Here is a 20,749-nt window from a genome sequence, read left to right as displayed (position 1 = left end):
TTGACATTAGACATTTCTTAATTTTGCAAGTCACTACACACAAAAGAATTTTCATTCCCATATGAGAGAATTCAGCAGAGACTGATTTTAATAGCATCAAGTATTATAACAAAACATTTTGATTTCAACACTGCCTCTATTTACCCCAGCAGGGAAGCTCTTGTTTCTGAATTCCCCATGGAACTAGCTCTTGTATTTGCTAATTGCTGTACCACTTCCCTGAAGCTTATCATCACTGAGGTCTAAGTTTCTCACAGAGGTCTTGGCTGGAAACAAACGCTCAAATAAAGGATATTTTCCATTAAAAACTAGTAAATTATAGTCCACATTCTCATAATGCATGTTATCCTGTAAACATGTACACATGTACACAGAATGTAATTACACCTGGAACTGCAATAGAAATGCCAGTTTAGTGATGCCTTCGGGCTTACCACTGGGATGTTTGTTTAGTAGCATAGCATGAAGAGCCACATTAGTGACATACACAAAGTCTGTAGTCAGGTTTTGATTATTAAATGATGAAAATGTACACTTGTATTTGAATCCATTCCAGGGCAATCTCTTTTTAAATTAATAACATATAAAAAAGCCAAGCAATTTTCCCACATTGATTAATGATTAATTTCTGAGGGCTTTTACGTAAGATCATGAATTTAGTACATAATAAAAAACTATTTGCATAATGGGGACCTTGTATTAAATTAGATCGTATTCAGACTGTGATTGTGCCTTACAGCCCAAGTTCTCTTCTATTGAATAACATCAAAATCACAGAATGTTGAATTTTTTGTTTCATATGGTAAGTATACCAGGAGATTATGTGAGGCAAGAAGAAACAAGATGTTAAAAAAACACTGTATATACAGATGAAGGATAGCAATGTGTTCTGGTTTCAGACTGGAGGCACTCTTTAAGTCAACATATCTGAAGTTAATATGAGATGTGACTGATTTAATTCAGAATTTAAAATTTTACTTACTAGAGTAAGTAAAAGAAGGCTTTGATTAAGAAGATATTTTTTTACAAAGAGGACAAGAGGGTGCAGGTTCCTATTACAGCAAAAAGAAATGTTGGATTCCATGCCAAAGGGTCTGGTAAATAAATAGATAAAATGAAAGGACTTGGTGAACTTGCTTTCATAATCTATCTGTCATCTAAAGACTCTCTTTTCAATACAGAAATGCTGTATCCAAGTAGTTGCAACTGCTGAAGAGTCCTCTTGACATGACAAGAGCTACACCTTACCACACACTCACATTGGCTATTTATGTAACCCTTGAGTACACATTTTATTTCATTTACTAGATAATACAAAGTGTTACTGTATCAGATCTCAGACTAATTCCAAAATGTTCTCTACATTATCATGCTTATTTTATGTGTAAAGATAAATATTTGGGTTTTTTTTCCTGTATCTTCTCAAAGGTTAGAAAGACCAGTTGTTCTGCCCTTAATGATTGATAATAGGAGAAATCTGATGAGCTTTGTATCTGGAATAATACCACATTAAATAACCATATGTCATGTTTGAACGATTATAAGAATTGTACTGGTAGGTAAAAAAAGTTATTTTCTGTTCATTGTTAAGTCTTAGCAATAAATTATTCCTTATTGAAAAATAAATAGAATTTTACTATTTAATTCCTCTTATGGGTAGAACATTGCCATCACCTTTATGCATGTTTCACTGATCTTTAAATGACACATGCAATATTAATGACTTTAAGGGTTATTTTCAAGGAGAGTTTTTGTATGTACTGCCTATCTTTTGTTTAACAAGGAAGCATTTTCTACTTTGAAGGCTGGACTTTACCTCTTTTCTTTCAGCTCCTTTACTATTAAAGAGATCATAACATTGTCGATGTGCAATTTCAAGGAACAGCTGTAGAAATCTTTTTCAAGTATGTTTCATTCTTTAGCTCTGCCCATTTTGATACAAACTGCTGAATTGTGAAGTTCTTTTTTGATATGTGTTGAGCATGGATATCTTTCAGCACAGTCATATCAAATCCTCCCTCTTCTGACATTGCACTGACCCGTGCTGATTTTTTTCATCCAGCCTTTGTAATTTTGAATGATTTTGTCTGCTCCTGTTTAAGCTTGCTTTTATCTTGGTTGTAGCAGTGATTCAGACTGGCTTTGAAGAACTGATGCTTATGTCTCAAATAGATAAATGCTTTAATAAATGCCTAGAATGCACTGTGCTTTCATCCTCAGTTATTTCCAGGACTCCCCAGAGTTCCTGGTTTTGTTCTTAATTTGCTTTATTCTTATGAGTCTTCATTGGACAGCATCTAATTCATGATGCAAAACACTGTACCATGTGCTGATGGTTATATATAGATATGGATTGGTTCTTTTTCTTCCCTCAGGGAATAAGTTGTAAGATATTAACCCACAGATATTTTAAGGCACACTGTTAACATAATTTTTTTTACTTGGCATCCTTTTTATCTAGCTCCTGGACATGTTTTTAGGTACAGATAAATTAAATTTCTCCCCTCATATATGTAATGAATTGCTCTATTATTCTACAGACCATCACCCCATATAGTAGGTGTGTTTAAGCATATGCCTCATCTTACTTACATGCATTTGACACACTGGGTTTTCTTTGACAACTGAACCCTTAAAGAGGCTCCTGGCACCTTAGGAGATGGCTGAGACCCAGAGGAAATATATTAGGTGATGCTTGAAGTGCTTGACCATTTGCAGGCTCCAAAGCCTTGTGGGATTTAAATGCTAGAGTTAAGTAGGCAGGTAGTTAACATAATTGCTTTAAAAAAAATTATAGTAGTTTTTACAGGGCATTGATTTTGCACATCATCCAAATTGTCTGAGGACTCCCAGCTTAACTGATCATTTGCACAGCCTTCCTAGGCTGAAGTCTTTCGAGGTAACACACCTAGAAGTAAGGAAAGCTGTATTTGCAAGGAGCGGTGGTGCTAAGGGGTGAGGGATTGCTGTGAGCGGCACTGCCAAGATCATTTCCACAGCATGAAAACTGCTGATAAATGCTGTGGAAAAAACCTGAAGTCCCCAGTTCATGGAAGCCTGCTCGACCAGATAGGCTTGAATGGCTGCCAGTGTGTGAATCAGATGTCACTTGGGTTTGTCCTAGAGCAGACAATCTGTTTCAGCAGCACCGGAGCCTGAAAAGAGGGAATGAATCAATGGGAAGAGACTCCATACACAATATCCTTTTCATGTTACCCAGAAAACCAGTTTTATGCCAAATTACTCTGGGATCAGGCTTGTGCCATTTACCTTATTGGAAAGCAATAGCTCCCCTTTATCAGTCAGCACAGTACTCATTTTCATTCCCATCTTTGCATTAAAGAAAGGGATAAGGTTTCTTTGAGAATAGCATTGAATTAGGTTTCATTCTGTGAGGCCATGCAACTGTTGATAAATAATTCTATTTGCCAACATTTAAATCACTTGTTTTCACAATAAGGAGAATTTAGATATTCTTTTGAATTAGCTGAAATTTTAGCAGCTGCAGGTTCTGTCCTACTCCTGGGACTCTGTCTGTCCCACTTAGAGAAAATGCCAAATTAGAGAGCAAAAGAAATTAATTTTTTTTTTAATTTCAATCTTTATTCCTCCCCCGCAAACACAAACATGCATGTGCACAGACACACACTCCATCATTTTGAATGCTGGTTTTGGTCATTGCAAATGGCTTGAATTATTTAAAACACAGAAGGGAGGAACCAAGTAACTTTTTGTATTTAACAGTGGAGCTTAACTGTGTTCTCACCATGGCTCTAGTAGGCCATCTTTTCTGTTCAGGTTTGGTTTAGGTGGTTTTCAGGTCTCTTAACTATATTAATTAATTTTCTGCCTACCTGACCTTTAAATAACTACCATTTTCTCTCAAGAATTTGAAGAACACTTACATTGAATGCAGACAGAAAAGAAGAACTTTGAGTGATCTATCCTGCCAGTCAGTGAAAAGACATCCCCAGGTTTAAATTTCTGAGGGGATAGATTGTTGCTGAGTGATACATTTGTACTTGATATTAACCAAGTAATGCATGTATGGAAGCAGCCAGGATGGCAAACAGAGGTTCCTGAATAGGGTGACATGACACAATTATAATTCATTGCCTCATTGCAGTGGTTGTATCCTTCCTCATTGCCCAGCTTTCCAAATAAACTTGTTTTGCATACCCTATTTATTAATCAGAAAAGCAGGAAAGTTGCTCTCAGACCAGAAATGAATGATGTGTAGAAGAAAGAAAGGCTTAATTTAGATTTAGAATTAATTCTTTTGGATCTTCTGCAAAATACTTTTTTCTCTCACACAGTGTGATCTTATTTGTGGTGTCATCATATCTTGCCACTCTTTTAATAATTGTACCTCTTTCCATTAAGTACTTCTCAGATTATCACCAGTGTTCCCAGTGCTATCTTTTTCCATGCATATTTTGTGTCTGTTGCCAATTTAAGCCATAAATATTTCAAAAACTCTAAGTTAAAAAAAAAATCAATGATAACATATATGCAACATTCATAATATATAAAGACAGTGGTCTGAAATGGCCATTTGAAAGTTCTGGAAAATTAATCATCGTAATATTTATTGCAGAACTGTCTCCTTTATCAACATTATTATTATTGTTATTGATATTACTATAGGCATCCTATTATTGTAGTCTTGTGCTTATTAGGTTTCACAGGTGAAGGCAAAGTTTCTACAGCTTTTTTTGCCAAGCATTTGAAATACTGAGATGTATTTAGACTTAGCTGCACAGAGATGTTCCTGCACCATCCTAACAACTTTTTATCCACCAGCTCTACTTTCTCCATTGTTCAGAGGCAGATCTGCAGCATTGAACCATAGCTGCCTTCTGCTGCCCTACACATGAAGGGTAGAGCTTCAGCAGCAAATAGCTGAGCACAGTGATCCCTCTGCTCTCTAGCCCATAGGCACAAGTGCGTGAAGCAATAGGAAGCATATGCTTCTCGTGGCCTCCAGCCCTGAAGTCTCTGAAACACATGGGCAATGTCCAGGAGATGGTGCCCAAACAGAGCTGGAGCGGTAATTGTACACTGTCTGTGGTTTCAGGCCTTTGGTGTCATGCTTGTGACTCCAAATGCTGCCATGAATAATTGAATCCCTCCTGGGGTTGCATCTCCCCTCTGCGTCCTGTTTTAAACAATTATGAGTTTGGAACCTCTCGTGAAGACATATTACAGGCATTTTAAAACCCCATATTCCTTTATTGCCTCAGCTTTCTGTATGTCAATTTGTTTTTTTAATTTTGTGAAAAATAAACTTCTGAGGACTGTAGAGGGGTTCAGAATTGAATGGCTGTCAGCTGCATGCCTCCAAATAGGCTCCATAGTTCTGATGGGATTTCACAATGCTGACACTGCTGGGCAGAAATGCCCATGGCCCAGGCTGAAAGGGCAACTTTGCCCCAACCAGCACAGTATGTTCTGTGAGCTCTGTCTTACCACCCCAGTGCTCCACACAAGCTGTAGCTCTACTGAGCTGGATAACCACAGTAATAATGAAAACAATAGTAATGTGAATTTTATTGTTCTGTTGGGGCAAAACCAGACTGACTGCCAACTTTACAAGTTTCATCTGGATTTCCTCCAGCATGCTCCTCAATGCCAGTGGCAAAGACTGTGCAGCTGTGATTATGCCTCATCCTGTTGCCCGCAGGTTTTGTCAGAGAGATGTTTGTATGAAGCTAATGGCTCTGTCACAAGAACTATGGCCCTGAGGGTCAGAGGCAGTTTAAGCCTCAGGAGTACCAGTAAAGTTTCTGAGATTGACACTTACAGAAAATTAACAATGTATTTAGACTTGCTCACTAGAAATATTTATAATTGTAATCAAAGTATTACTGGAAATTTACAGCCTTGTGAACTTTTTGTAGGTCAGTTTTCGAAGTCTGCATAGGAAGAATTATCCAGTAAGAGAATTCCAACCCACAGGAAGGTAAGTCCTGACATGTTTGTGACTTTTTGTGTATGTCTTTACATTCAACAGCTTGCAGAGCTGACCAAACACAATTTTCTTTTCATAAAACAGTGAGATTGGGTAATCTGTTATACTTTCTCAATTAGTTGTAATGAGAGACATTTGACTACATTATTGGAAAACTAATATAATTATCAGATGCTCTATTGGAAAATTCATAATGATTTGGAGCTGCTGGGAACATTTAATGAGATTTCTTGTTTTGCTTTCATTCATTCAAGTATGTCCTTTAGCTCTTAGATTGGCAAAGGTTGAGATATTTTGGCATGAAAGAGTTTCTTAAATGCAGAATTCTTGGATAGTGGGGTCTGTTCATGTCCCAAACCTTGTCTGAGCCTGATTAGAATGGAGAACATTTTTTTGGGGTTTTTTTGTCATTTTTTCCATGATGATGTTTCTGTCATAAATGAATAAATGACAAGAAAACTAGATATTTCCTAATATCAGATTGCTACTTAATCTGCAAATTCAATAAAAAAAAAAAAAAAGAATGTTTTATTGGAAGGTTTAAATACACAGAATGTTCTTGAGTAGAAAAAAAGGCAAAAAAAAAAAAAGAAGACACAATAGTAATTGTTGCGTGCACTCTTGTTTTTAAATTCTAAATACAGCTTGTGGCTATTCAATGCTATAAAACAGACTTCATGACTAAATGTAATGGTAACCCCCAAAAATTCATTTATCCTTCTGTATCAGAAAAATGACTTCTGAAGAGCAAAACTTGTCTGCAGTTTTAAGTAAGCTGTATCTTTGAGTGTAACTTTGGAGTAATTGTTTTTATGTTGTATAATATGACCCAAATATTGTGTTTTTGTCAGCATGTCTAATAGGTTGCTCGGTACCCTTGTTCTGCACAGGTCATTGAGCCCATTCATGTTCAATGATATACAGTATGAATGCTCATGGGTAGTTTGATACATGTTTAATAGAAGGTGAAGAAAATGGCACAAGTTTTTTTTTTGACCTTCTGGAAATGCATTTCCAGATGAAGTGAATTGCACTTTTAGCTTCATCAATGAAAAGAGAAAATCTGGGGTAGAAAATGTTTAATTACTGCAGATAAACTTCTGAGAGCTGGCCAGTCATTTCCTGTGATTGCCATTATAATGCAAATTAAAGGAACATTTGTTTTAGATAAATTATTGTACGAAGTGAAAGGTCATCACAAGCATTTTCATCTCACTTCTGAGTTCTTGGATTAGTTTGTGCTACTTGAACACCCTCATCTCTGCCCTCAGTGCAAAATGCTCTGAATGAGTAACTCTGCTCAGGGCTTTTAGCTTGAGACTACATGAAAGAACTCTGAATACTTGATCATAAGTAATATGATACTAAAATTTGATGTCAGTGGACATTAAAAAAATCAAAAGCGGGCAACTTACTTCTTAGAAAGTAATTACTTGATATAAAAAATTGTTATGATGATTATTATGATGACAAAAATTCTCTACTGTCAATAAAATGCATGTTATATTGAACAGACAAATATGAAAAGAACCCTGAAAGCCTACTCCTAGATGACCTTTAACTTTATTAATGTAGAATTAAAATGGTTTGAGGTCATTCTGGTGCATTTACCAAGTTGCACGAACCAAATTCATGAGACACAGGACAGGCAGTTCAGGCACAATCCCGGATAATTTTGGTGGAGTCCCAGCACAGAGGTGGTAGAAGCTAGCGACGGTTATCTGGAGTATGGAGATACTTTTACTCTCTGACATGTCACTGAACTGATGGGTGTGAGAAATAATTAGAGTGGCGTGGTGGAGTGTGACTCTGAATTGAACCAAGTGGGATAACCCTTCACCTCTTGATGGTGGTGCTTGGAGAGGAGTCTCACCTTGGGCAATGAAGAGACGTAGGTGCTCCTCCAACGTGCCTCTTCTCTGGCAGATCACCAGCCTGTGTCTTCTTGCTCTGAAGATTGCTGGCAGAGGAGTGGGGCAAGTGAGGCAATGACACATTGATAAGAATTTGTAGGTTTTTTTTATCAGAGTAAACATAGCATAAAGGAGTTGTAAAACTTAATGAAGGTACAGTGTCACATATTCTGAAGGACTGTATGGAGGGTTCATGTGGTGAGGTCTGGTAGAATAATATGATGGGAAGAAGTATGTGTCAGTCTGTATTTAAGTGTCTTTTAACATGATGTCTCTAGGGTCTGTTGTCAGAGAAGTCTCTTTCCCAGTGTTCCTGCCTAACACAGTTGATGGATGGCAGATGACAGTGCTGCATACAACTTGTACACGATGTAAGGACTTAAAGATCACGGTGGCCTGTCTCAAACACTCTTAAGGTCCTGGAAGGACTTTGCCATGAGATAAGCATAGAATAGAGCAACAAGATGCCACTAACTCCAGACTTGGTGGAAGTGAGATCTTGTTAGCACATCCAGACAAAAATTCCCACAATAACAAGCAGTGTAAAGAAGTAACTGCTTACACACATATCACCAGTCAAAGAAAGATCGCCTGAAGTTATGGGACAGATGTCACTGGCAATCACCAAAGACCACCACAGTCCCCTGTGAATACGCCTCCATGGATACCTGGAACTTGGACTGTAAGATAAGCCCCCACAGTGGGAACTTGAGATAAGATAAAGGTAGTGCTATTGTCTGGGTGTTATCTCAGACCTAGGGGGAGGTTAACAAAGCCGGGGGAGAAGAATGTATCACTGATAATGGGCACAAAGAATGAAGAATTTATGGGCCACAAGGAAAGCTTAGTGTTAGGTTTAAAGCACTGATCACTACTACTACTCTCTATGAGTAGTGACCCCAATTTTCTTGCTTTATCTAGAACACTCCTGGGAATGGCACGCTCACTCATGCTTGTGGGTTTACATTCATTACTTCAGTGGGAAAAAAAAAAATCAGCTACTGACATTGTGGTGTTTCTCTTCCAGCTCCTGGTCTTAAGAGTCTTCAGGAAATGGAAGTGGGACTATCATTAGTTACAGGACTGTCTCACACCTCGGTGGCATTCAATATGGTATAACACTCCACGTTTGTGAAATTGTTTTACCATTGAGGAAAATGGCTAGTTGGCAGCTCTGTGACATTGCTGGCAAATCATCAGTAATTGGTTTCCTTTTCATGGAGGATGGAGGGTTACGAATGGGGAATAATATGCACTAGAGGCAAAAAAGCTGTGCTAAAATGCTAAACAGCACTTACGACACAGAATTAAAACATTTAGAACAGGTTTTGTCTAATTAGAATTTCACTGAGGTTTAGAGATCAAATACAGTGCAAAGTTTCTCCTCACCTTATCTTTGTCATATTTGTGCTTGGAGATGTACTCTGCAGTTTCCAGCATATTACACAGCTTATTTCCAAACTAATTGGGAGGGAGTGGCCCTTCTTTAACTAGATATTTTGCTTTTTACCACAGGCATACTTTATTAATTATGGCAAAGTACACTGCAGGCATTACAAATCTTACTGTACACATGCTAGTGTCCTCTAATTTGATCTAAATTATGGGCATTTTTGTTGATCTTTTGCCAACTCATTGGTCCAGTTTCAATTTCCAGAGTGTTTTTTAATCTAGTCTCAGTCCTACCCCTGGATTTATTGTTCTTTGTATAAGATTGATCTGAAAGTCTACTTACCATACTACTGTTGTGTTTGATAGAAAAATTTAACTGCTTGAGAGTAAGTGGATGACAAATTAATAACACTTCAAGAGCAGCTTTCAGAATGAACAAAGCTCTTTGTGGTCACTATAAGTAAGACCAAGATTTTGCCTGAAATGAGATGTTGCAGTAATGCCAAAGCCTGTACTGCAAGAAGGGGTAAAGGAAGGGACTAATTGCTTTGATACACAGTTTTGGAGAGTGAATAGATTACCAAAGTATGCTACAAGAGAAGTAGAAAACCAGCTGTGAGAGACGGAGAGCTGCAGAGTGCTCTGCCACCAGGCAGCGGGTACCTTGTGCAAGAGAGGAGCATTCAGAGATGAAGCTCACCAGCCCCATCAGAAAAGCTATAAATGAAACATAAAAGTGGTGGGTGGGTACAATATGGCTGCTAGCAAGAATTTTTCTTGCTTCTTTCCAGTCCTGTGAGATACTTTTCTCTCTCACAGAAGACATTAGCTGAGTTCTATAAACTATGAACACCTGCAACCTTGCAGAGTTTGTTTATGGTACAGTAGAAAAATATTTTGACAATGGATGTTTTAGGATTTTAGCCAATCACCCCAAGGGGTGGCTGATTCTTTGACCAATTAGACTATGAAGAAAAAGTCTATAAAAGAGTTTGTAAAATAATTAAATAAATCAATCTTGGTGCACAATTCCTGCCTGTTGGATCTCTCCTCTCCTTCCTACCACTGATGGACGCTGTAATATTTGGTGACCCCGACGTGATCTGCACACTGTGATGTGTCCTGCACGCTGCGAGCCAAGCCGAATTTCTTTAGGGGTACACTGTTCCCTGCCCCGCCCCCTGGACCGGGATGTCCAACGGGACTGAGAGAATGGCGAACAGCGGCTTGAAAAATGACACAGTGCTATCAGTCTGGAAAGGTATTATCAGTTCAATGAATGCCTCCGTCTCTGAGGACTTGCTCTGTGAACTGTTAGACTGGGGTGATTTGCACGGCGTCTCCCCAAACACAGACACCACCCTGGATTTTGGGCTGTGGCAGAAACTAGGCTGTGCTATCCTGAGCGAGCTCCCACCTGGGGATCCATCAGTGCTAGAATTATTATGCACTTGGCAGTCTTTGTTTAATCTGCTGATAGACCTTGACTGTAGCAGTAAAGCTGGTTCGTCTGTTTCGGAGGCATGTGATGGAGAGATATCTGAAAACCTCCCCCCAGCTCCACAGGTGGGGGATGCCACGGAGCCTGCACCGGGTCGCCCTGCACTGCCGCGGAACCCCTCACCCCCCGAGGATGCCACACCGGCAGAGCAACTGGCGGGGGTGTTGGGGCAGCAGGATGGCGCACAGCCCGCCCTGTCTTTTGGCTCAGTGGTGGCCACCACGTTTTCGGGGCCGCGGTTTAGTGGACTCACATCTTGGACTCCCATGGCGGCTCCTAGCCTGTCTGCGCAGGCGCCTGCCATGCCAAGGGTGCCCGGATGGATTCCTTTGGCTGGCATGGCGCCAGACGGTGCTGTGGAAAAGCAGAACCAAGCAATCGACCTTCTAATACGGCATCTGCCTTTGTTGACAGAGCTGCCAAATATCTCACGGCAGCTCTCGGAACTGCTCAGCTTGCAAAAGCAGCTGCTGCAGCTCCGGAGGCGTCCCACCACGCAGGGCCCGCGCCACCCGTGAGAGTGATGCAGCTAGTTAAGGCTTTCTGGCCCTGATTTTATAGTCAGTCTAAGGTCATATGGATCCTTGCTGACACTCTGAGCACGGCTGTGGCTGTATCTTACCTTTCCTACCCTTGCCCAGGCTCCAGCAGTCATGGATGCTGGCTGTGAGCATGCAAGATGAAACATCATTCTGGGATCATGGTTTACAGGCCTGATCTCATCTGATGTTTGGGGTGAGGAGACCATGAGACTGATATTAATTCCTTTGTCTTGGCTGTACCAGACTGGTTACTCATTTGAATCAGGACCATTTCTAGGCCCTAAGGATTTTACATTTATTTAATTCCACAGTCATTAAATAGATGTCTGAAATGTTTTCTCTCCCTTAATCCCTGGCTTTTTTTCTTTTAATTTTCTTTTTTGAAGCAGTTTTGGTTGGCTACATGCTGAGTCTCTCACTCATTGCAGCATTTAGCAAGAACAGTCTGGCAGATAGACTTGGCTTATGAATCCATTTTCATAATATTCCAGCATCCACATCATGGCTTTTTCCTGACAAGTGGGAGATTTAAAAAAATAATAATAAAAAATAAGGACATTATAACCCAGCAGGAATTATTTTTGCACAGTTACATCTTAATGCAAGAACTACATAGAAGGAGGCTTTCTAGGTCAGCATAATAGAGCTGTAGAGTGGGTCTGGGTTTTGTTTTCCTTCATGTTTGTTTTTTTAGTGCCTGCTATGGTTTGATGAACTATGCCATGTGTGCTGTTTCAGAGACATCACAAAGAATCAACAGTCACAGAAGGAGCACAACATTGTCAAACTGGAGCCACAGGAATTTGTGCATTTATGTTTTGTTTCAGTGCATTGACCCTCCAAGAAAAGTGTCAGACATTCAAAAAAATCGCTGTATAAGACCAGTTTTATATATATACATTTTAAAAAGCTTGCTGCTGATATGTGTGGGAGACAAGAGCAACCACATTAGAAAAATCTGCAGTGCCCAGGCTGAAGAGATGTTGCAAGTTTACATGATGCCCAGCAGAAAAAGACCCTGTTATCCCCACAGGCAGTCTTCTAACATCTGTGACACTAATTTTTTTGTTAGGGAATTAAAGTTTTTCAGTTTTTAAAGAGATTTGCAAAGGATTTCACTGACTTATAGGCTCATTCTCCTAATCAGTAAGTCACCATCGACTTCCCCTCAAGCCCATAAAACGTGATACTACCTGCCACAGCCATGCCACTGGCTCTTCCTGCCACAGCCCGTGTGCTGCCAAGCCCTATGTGTGCACCAGTCAGCAGATGCAGTCCTCACTTCTCAGCAAACTAACTGGAAGGTGACAGAAGCAACAGAAAACCTTTCTCCCCTTTAGTGCTGCTGGCAAGATAAGCAGCACAGGAACATGTTTGCCTGGGAGATCATCACGTGTCAGAAGGCATTAAATGGGTCCAAGCAACTCCAGAGCCTGCTGTGCAAGACAGGAGATGCACATAAAGTCACTGCTTGTGTCTTGGTGAGCTCACACTAAATGAGACATTTTAGATGGAGCTGCTTGCACAGTATTTTCTTGGTCTGTTAAAATCTCCTCCTCTTGAACTGGGCCTGTGCAAAACATACGCTGCTGAGCCTGAGCATGTATTTTTAAATTATTCATTGTGTTATTCAAATCAAACATTGCAGTGTGGCATGTACCATCAGAAAGTGTCAGGGTTTTTTTGAAGGTATTTTTTCTGTGTTTATGGACTGCCTCATACAAGCAGCCACAACTAATGAGCTATAACCTCTACTGCACAGTGTGTTCAGGGGCTGCTTTGATGCAAGTGGTAAGCAATGCATTTTAAGAGACAGATTATTTTAAATATTTTCTGAAACAAGTATTTTCATGTTTGTTTTTATTGTCGTCAAGAGGTCTTAGATACAAGACCCTCTAAAAAGTTCACTTAGTGGGATGGATGTTTCTCTACCTTCTTTTCAGGATAAATCCTGTTCTTCAGAGCATGGAAAAATCCCATAAATGTTGACAGAATAAAACATGTTGTGTGTTTCTGCAAAACGTTGGAAGATATATGGGCCTGTAAATTGCCTTTACTATAGATACAGTAATTATTTGCTTTTGTTAAATCAATAATTTTAAATTTTTAGAAGTGTTTTAATTTCCTCCTTACTCATTCTCTAAAATATCTGAAATGAAATTAAAAATGGTCAAGACAGTTTTCTCTTAGCTGGTTCCAACAAACAGGCCTGTTCAGTCTGAGATTTGAAAGGCTTTCCACCCATCTGTTTTCTTTTCTGGTCTTTGGCATTTTACCCACAGAGATTAAGTGATAGAAGAGGTAACATCTGTACTCTTTCCAAACCTGGATTACACTCTATGGGAAATAAACATAGGAAATTCAGTGGAATTAAACTTTTATAAAAGGTCTGTAACAGAGGAGAGTGTGTAAGTTTGTGTACACAGTAAGCACAGGGAAGTCATCGCTTGTCCTCTGGGTTTCATGCTGGCATACAGCGGAAGGCTCAACAGAAAAAAGAGAGAGAGTGTTCTTGTTTATTCAAGATTATGCCTTTACTTAACAAAGAGCTGTTTCAGATAACCTATAATACTGATTTTCTGTTTTGTGGGCTAGAAACAAAAAAGGAAATTGGAGACAATAAGGGAAATTCCATTTTATAAGTAATAACTGGAAGGAGTGTCACTGTTTTTCCTTTTGTAGCAACAAAGATGGCACTCTTAAATAGCATAATCTTGAGGCAGAGCTTTTACACACACAGGGCTTCATTTATGGCACTCCAACTTCTGCTAAAATTAGTGACTCAGAAATAAGGCAGGTAGCTTTCCTTTGATACAAATTCCTATTGCATGAATACTTCATGAAACTTTCTAGACAGATGGAAGTAGAAAACAAAAACTTGCCTTAGCTACACAAAATGTACCTCAGAATGAGAGTCACTGGGCTGTTTTCTAGAAATATGACAAGGTTCTGGTCCATGCTGCTGGAGAAAAAGACAGAAAACCCAAGCATTGAACATACTGCTCCAGTGACCAAAAGGAAATTACCAATACTTGATATTAGTAATTTTTTGCCAGGAACAACCTGAAAACAGGAGTTCAGTGGTTCCTACTGTGGGCTTAATTGTTTGATTCTGCTCCACAATAGCATGAAACTTTGCTTGTCTTTTCAGGTGATGGTAGAAGAAAGTCACCCACTGTCCAGGACAGTTAATGGCAAAAGTGAATAATCTGAATAACCTCAATAAAACTCTGAATTGTGAAAAATTTACATCCATTCTCTGCTAATCCAGTGAAAAAAAAAGAGAAATCTATCAGTAACCCAGACCTGCTCACTATCTTTTCTCACTTTGAGAGCATTCCCTACACAGTCTTTGGCAAAACCTGTGTATTTTTATTGAAAATTTTGTCTAGGTGATTTGACCATTTCCTATCAGATGAAGAAATTCCAAGCCAAAAACTTACAAGAAAATTATGTTAATCTCCAGGAAATATCACTAGTCCAACATAGAGGGAAAAAAAGAAACGTGGTGGCACAAATCATACTTAAATAACTCATATGGTGCTCTGATGGGATATGTGTTTTGCCCTGTAGTGGTATGTAATGGGAAGTGGAGAAATAGTTTAAAACAAAGTCAAATATTATAGGGGAAACAGATGAAAAAGAGAAGTTGTTTAATAGATTGAATTGCTGAAATTATTTAAATTGTTAAAATAGTTCTCTCAGCATCTTGGAAGATCTAGAAATTGTCTCTTTCAGATTAATTAGTCACATCAAACTCTGCTTTGTGCTCACCCTCATCCAAGTGGAAAACATCTGGCTTTGAGCTATCAGAGATCATAACTGTGCTAATAGAAGATTCTGAGAGCAGTGAGAATTATTTAGCATTTGCCTTTTTGAAGTACTTAAATTTTCTTCTCTTAATGATGTTTCAGCTTCAAAAATTTGAAAAAAAGAGAAAGGTCAAATACATAAGAGGCAAGAAAGTTCAGCACACACATAGAAGGGTATTCTTTGAAAGTCTTCAGATACCAAGGACCATATTTGCCATTAAGCCATGAGCAAAAAGAAAATTTTTACAGCTAAGACTAGGAAGATTCTAAATGTCGTAAACTGCAGAGGCTATCTCACAGCAATAACACAGGTTTTGCAACATGCAGAGCCAAGCTAGGACAAAGTGAAATTGATCTCTGGAAGTCTGTACACACTTCAAGGTTTCAGAAATCATTTTCTACTGACACTTTGCCTGTGGTCTTTATAGGCATTTTTTATCCATGCTTCAGCACAGTTCCTCTGTTACGATCCATCTTAGGACTAATACAAACTTACCTTTTGGTGCAAATGTTCTTTGTGTAATTTATGGAATGAAGAGCAGAGATTTTTATATCTTTTTATTGCTTAATGCTTCATAATATGGAACAAAGAGTCTACATTACATTTCAGAGATGCTGATATAAGGAAGAGGATAAGAAGACAAGTGCATCTTTAATACTATGTTAATTTACAAAAGGACAAAAATATAAGTGTTTGTTTCACTGACTTTCACAAACTAAAAAATCTGAAAATATTTAAAAATTTCTGTCAAGCATGCTCTCATCTTTTCTCCTATTTTGATACTGCATATTCTGTGTTATAATAATTCTTTAGGTAAAAATTCGCTATTTTATCATAATTTCAAAATATTTTCTAATTTACCATAATTTCAAATGCTTTTGCAGTCATTTTCTAAACCTTAATCCTTGTTATCTTACAACCATTCTGTGATTATAGAATAAGACATGGGATATTTGTTGATTAACATGGCATTCATTGGAGATGGCTTGAGTAATACATTTTAACATAGTCCCACTGCTTATTGCAACAGTTTTAACAAAATCAAATTATTGATATTTCAATTTTTTATATTTTAAAAATTAATAACTTGATGAAGAGAGGTTACATTTGCAAACCTGCCTGAACTGGTTTTGTGTGTTTCAATGATAAAATACAATGATAATTGTATGGTGTGATAAAAATATGTATTTACATATTGGTAAATCCACTCTTATACTACTATTTAATTAATTCCGCACAGTTGTTGCTAATAACACTTATCACTCAGTAGTGTACACAATTTAAAGAAAAGATTCTGGTGGCTGATTTTGCATGTTTTCTGCTAAGACTGAGTGTTTCCAGACAGAAATTATACTGCTTTCTTTTGTGGAAATGATTCACTGGTACACCTTATATTGGAACTATGCCTCAAGTCATTACATCTAGCCATGAGACAAAGGAAAAGGGTATCACTTTCTGGCAAAAATTCAAATATTTCAATGTAGAGATGCAGAGCTTGCTTACATTTTAGAATCTGGAAATCTGGGTGGTGCAGGGTGAAATATCTTCTCAGGAAGGGCAATTGCTGGTCACGACATGGTCAGAATTTGAAGAATTAGAATTTAAGATTAGAACGAAATGTGAAGCTGCTTATAAACAAATCCTCTTCCAGAACAAACAAAAGCTCTTTATGTTAGAACCTCCAATTTTGAAGCAGAAAAGGTGATCTGAAGTGTGAGACAACCACAGACTTGAAAATGGTGTGGAAAGATAAGCAGGAATGCTGAAAATAGAAGAGATGCTACAAGGGGGGGAAAAAAGTTACCTTTCTCTTCTTGCTTCTGTTGTTGAATGCATTGATTCTTGGATTCAGCCTCTTCAGCAGTGTTCAAACTGCTAATCATGTCTGCAGTGTTTTTGTTTTCTGCTTCATCATTTACTCTTTCCAAAACAGCTGGTCCTTTGGAGTCAGTAGCTGATAGGATTTAGGTGCACACAAGGCTGAATGTTGCACTACAGGAAAGCTGTTAGTTTGCTTCTTGTGATGTGTGGTCTAGGGCTAATGGAGCATTTCAAACTTGAGTGCCTTCACTAAATGAATGGAACTGGCATTTGGTCAGTTCTAGAGAGTTTGGTACCTAATCCCAATTCCATAGTGTCTTCTCAGGGTCAGTGGTGGGATTTAGACTGGAAGTGAGGAAAGGTAATGTTTAGTACAAAGGAGGATGAAGACAAAATGGTGACTGCAAGCAGTGCCAGATGGGACTGCTGGTCTAACTGAAGGGTGCTTTTGGAAGCTACTCTCTGCTACTTGGCTCTTAGTACACTGAGAGAAATTTAGTCTTGATGTGGGCCAGTATTTGTGTGCCTTAGGAGCAGCTTCAGAAAGAAACTGAATCAAATGTGTAGCACACAGGGAGCCTGTAGAGGACAGCATGGAAGGTGCTGGGCAAGAGTTTAATGAGGATATTAAAGGATGGTGGTATGGTGTGCTTTATGTTTTATATTTCTAATGATATATACATCAGTAATGAATTAACACATTTACATTGATTTTTTTTGTTATTCCTCATGAACGGCCAGTTACAATATCTCTGATGATTGTTAGCACTCTATTGTAGACATATTTTAGCAAGATAGGGACTCAAACCCCTCATCCTTCTTCCCTTGAAGTATGTGGTACCAAAAAACCCACTAAAAATTAAGGTTTATTGTATCCATTTGAAGCTTGCGCTTGGGGGAATTTTTTCTCAGACATCTTAAACAAGTTCTATTTGTTCTGCCTACTTTAGCTTTTTTTCTACTTTGGGGATAAAATGAAAGATGTTTCCTTTAAAAGCAATTTTCTCAAATCCTCTACAAAAGTGGAAACCAGTGGGTTTAATAATTCCCTTGGCAACCAGCTCCTTAGGCAACAATGCAGCAATTATAAATAATATTAATAAGTTCATCTGATTGCTTCTGATAACAAGCCATTTCAGAATCCCTCTTTTCTTTTTATAGCATAGGGCACTGGTTGTTGAGAAAGAGGCAGAAATATTCATGTGAGTATGCATGTGTGAGAGAAAGAGAAGCAGAACTGATTTGCATACTGAGCTACAATACATAACTGGAAAAAGAGCAGCAGGAATTCATTTTTAGAGATTTACTTGTAGGGGTGTTATGACCATCCTCTCCAAAACAGAATAAAAGCAAAAACCTAAACCTAATGAAAAGTGTTATTCAGTAAACAACCCATATGAAAAATTTAATTGACTTACTATGGTATAAAATGGAAGTGTGCCATAATCAAGGGTTTTAAGAAGTAATTTGAATACTTCCATTTTTATGGCAGCCAGTCAGGAGTATTTTGCAAGGCCTTGATCATTCTTTAAGGGGGGAAGTCACAGGTTCCTGGCTGCTGTACCCAAAAATGAAATGAAAAGAAAAAAAAAGGAAGAAGAAGGATCCAGAGGAAGAAAGCTTGAAATTCATGTTCTTAAACCTGAAAATGTGTCGTGTTTTTTGGTAGGAAAAAAGAAAAGGTGTGGATGGGCATGACAGAACTTGTACAGAGTATTGCTCTGTGAAACAGCTGTGCATTCAAGAGCTCTAACCTGAAGTAGAGCTAACCTGCTTTCATTCTTGCAATGTGATTCAGTGTTTTTCTGGAATTACAGAACTTAAAATACACAGAAATCTCATTTGGAATAATGTTTCAATAATTACAGCTCAAAGAATAAATATATTTATGTAGAACAAATAGAATTTGTACTTCACAAGCAGCGCTACCACTAGTGGAGATTGATGTATAGCATGTAAAAAAATTGCTGATAATGAAATGTTTGCCCACATATCCTCTTGAAGCTGTGTATACATAAGCATTTCCTTATAGAAATATATATAAATATTACTGTTTAGATTGGTAGGGACAATGTTCTGTCATAAAAATAAATGTTATTTTATTTTATTGGATGTAAAAGTGATATGAAGAGATTTCATCTCTTTCCTAGAATTTTCATGAACTCAAACAGTGGCTGACTGACTGAATCTGATATATCAGTAATGGTTGTTCATCTAAATGACCTTCACTGTTGTTTCCTATGTTTTTTCTCATCTTTGACCTCAATAAACAATGATTTCATATGTTTTCTAGTTAATTACACAAAGTTATTTAGTACTTTCTAGCCAAGAATGGGATGCAACTGGGTAATTATTTCCAATTAGCAGTTAATATATTATTCCAGTAAAAATTAGCTTTATTTTTCACTTTGAGTTTTACATAATTTATTTTGTAATTTGTAATATCAGGAAGTACCAAATCAGGTACCTGAAAAAAGACCAAGAAAACTTGAAACAGTGTAAGTCAATTTTCATAAAGAACTATTGAACAACACCCAAAGGCATATAGAATTGTGTTATATGCAGGTGATTAGAAAGTGCAGTAATTTATCTAAATTCTGCCTGATTCCCTGGATTTATTTCTGTTAACTTGAAACACAAATGATATTTTGCAACATCTTAAACATTTCAAACCTTTCTTGAGCAGGTATTAATTAAAAGAAAAATAAGTCTTGTACTGTTTGGTTTTTTTTTTTTCCTTAGGTATTGCTGTGTTATTCAGACATTGGAAAGCAAACATCAAACTTCCATGAAGATAGGACTTCCAGATCACTCTGAAGACAATATTTTCATTGCACTGCGCATACAAGAGCAAAGAGCACTCAAGATCTGCTGAGTTAAATGAGTACAACGTCACAGCTTTTAGATTCTCTTTCACAGTAGTACTTCTCGCAGTGTTATTCCACAACCACTGGAGATGTTGAAGTTCATAGAGTAATAGCTCAGTATGTCAGCCTACTGTCTGAAACATGAATCTCGACTGCCTTCATTTTAAGCACAGATGCAGATGGATAGGTTTAATTTAATTTGCTAAAAATGCCTTAAATGGGATTATCCAAAATGGTTAAGAAACGTTAAAAATGTAAAATCTACATTTTTTAATGTCAAAGAACAAAACAAGACAGATAAATGACAGCTCAGGCTGAAGTGGTACAGGAAAGCTTGAATTCAAAATTGACCAGTATAAATGAGAATTGTTTTATCAATGATTTTTATTGCATCTGATTTGAACAAAACCCAAAGGATTAAAACCCAAGATATTTCTTCAACCCTGCTGCTGAATTTTCCTTTCTGTTACTGTTGTACATGGAGAAAATCAGTGATGATGACATTTGTTTAGATGCCTGGAATTAAGGTACTAGATGGAATATTTATTTTCTTAAAACCCACCATATCTCTTCATTGCTCAAGGTGGTGGGGAGGCAAGATTTTATTGGTCTTGATGCCAGTGATAGGCACTGTAATTTCTCTGGGGAAATGACTAACTACATTCTGCAAAAGCTCTGATGGTTGTTATGGTTGTTTTAGTACCAGGCAAAGGAAGATCTGAGACTTTTAAAAAGTTCTATTTTAAAAGTGTGTGAGATAAACGGAGAAGTAATGTGTTCAGACTTTTTTTTTTTTTTAAACTGATTTATTTCTGTGTGTTTTTACCAATAGTTGTTCTCAGGAAATCATCTCCAACCTCTCAACTTTCTCTGTCTCCATATGCAAATGCCAGGTATAAGTAGCACTCACAGGTAGGTCTGCAGAGGCT

General features: G+C 37.9%; 1 long non-coding RNA gene across 1 annotated transcript; it reads left to right on the top strand.

Moving 5' to 3' along the window:
- The first annotated feature begins 5,873 nt into the window (after nt 1-5,873).
- On the top strand, nt 5,874-20,261 carry LOC109144473. Its single transcript, XR_002045273.2, has 2 exons — nt 5,874-5,962; nt 19,696-20,261. It is a non-coding gene; the product is annotated as an uncharacterized LOC109144473 (long non-coding RNA).
- Nucleotides 20,262-20,749: the final 488 nt, after the last annotated feature.

This window comes from Corvus cornix, chromosome 2 (assembly GCF_000738735.6).
Source record: "Corvus cornix cornix isolate S_Up_H32 chromosome 2, ASM73873v5, whole genome shotgun sequence".
Classification (NCBI taxonomy): Eukaryota; Metazoa; Chordata; class Aves; order Passeriformes; family Corvidae; genus Corvus; species Corvus cornix.
Note: the sequence above shows the minus strand (reverse complement) of the source record. Positions and strands in the feature narration are given on the sequence as shown.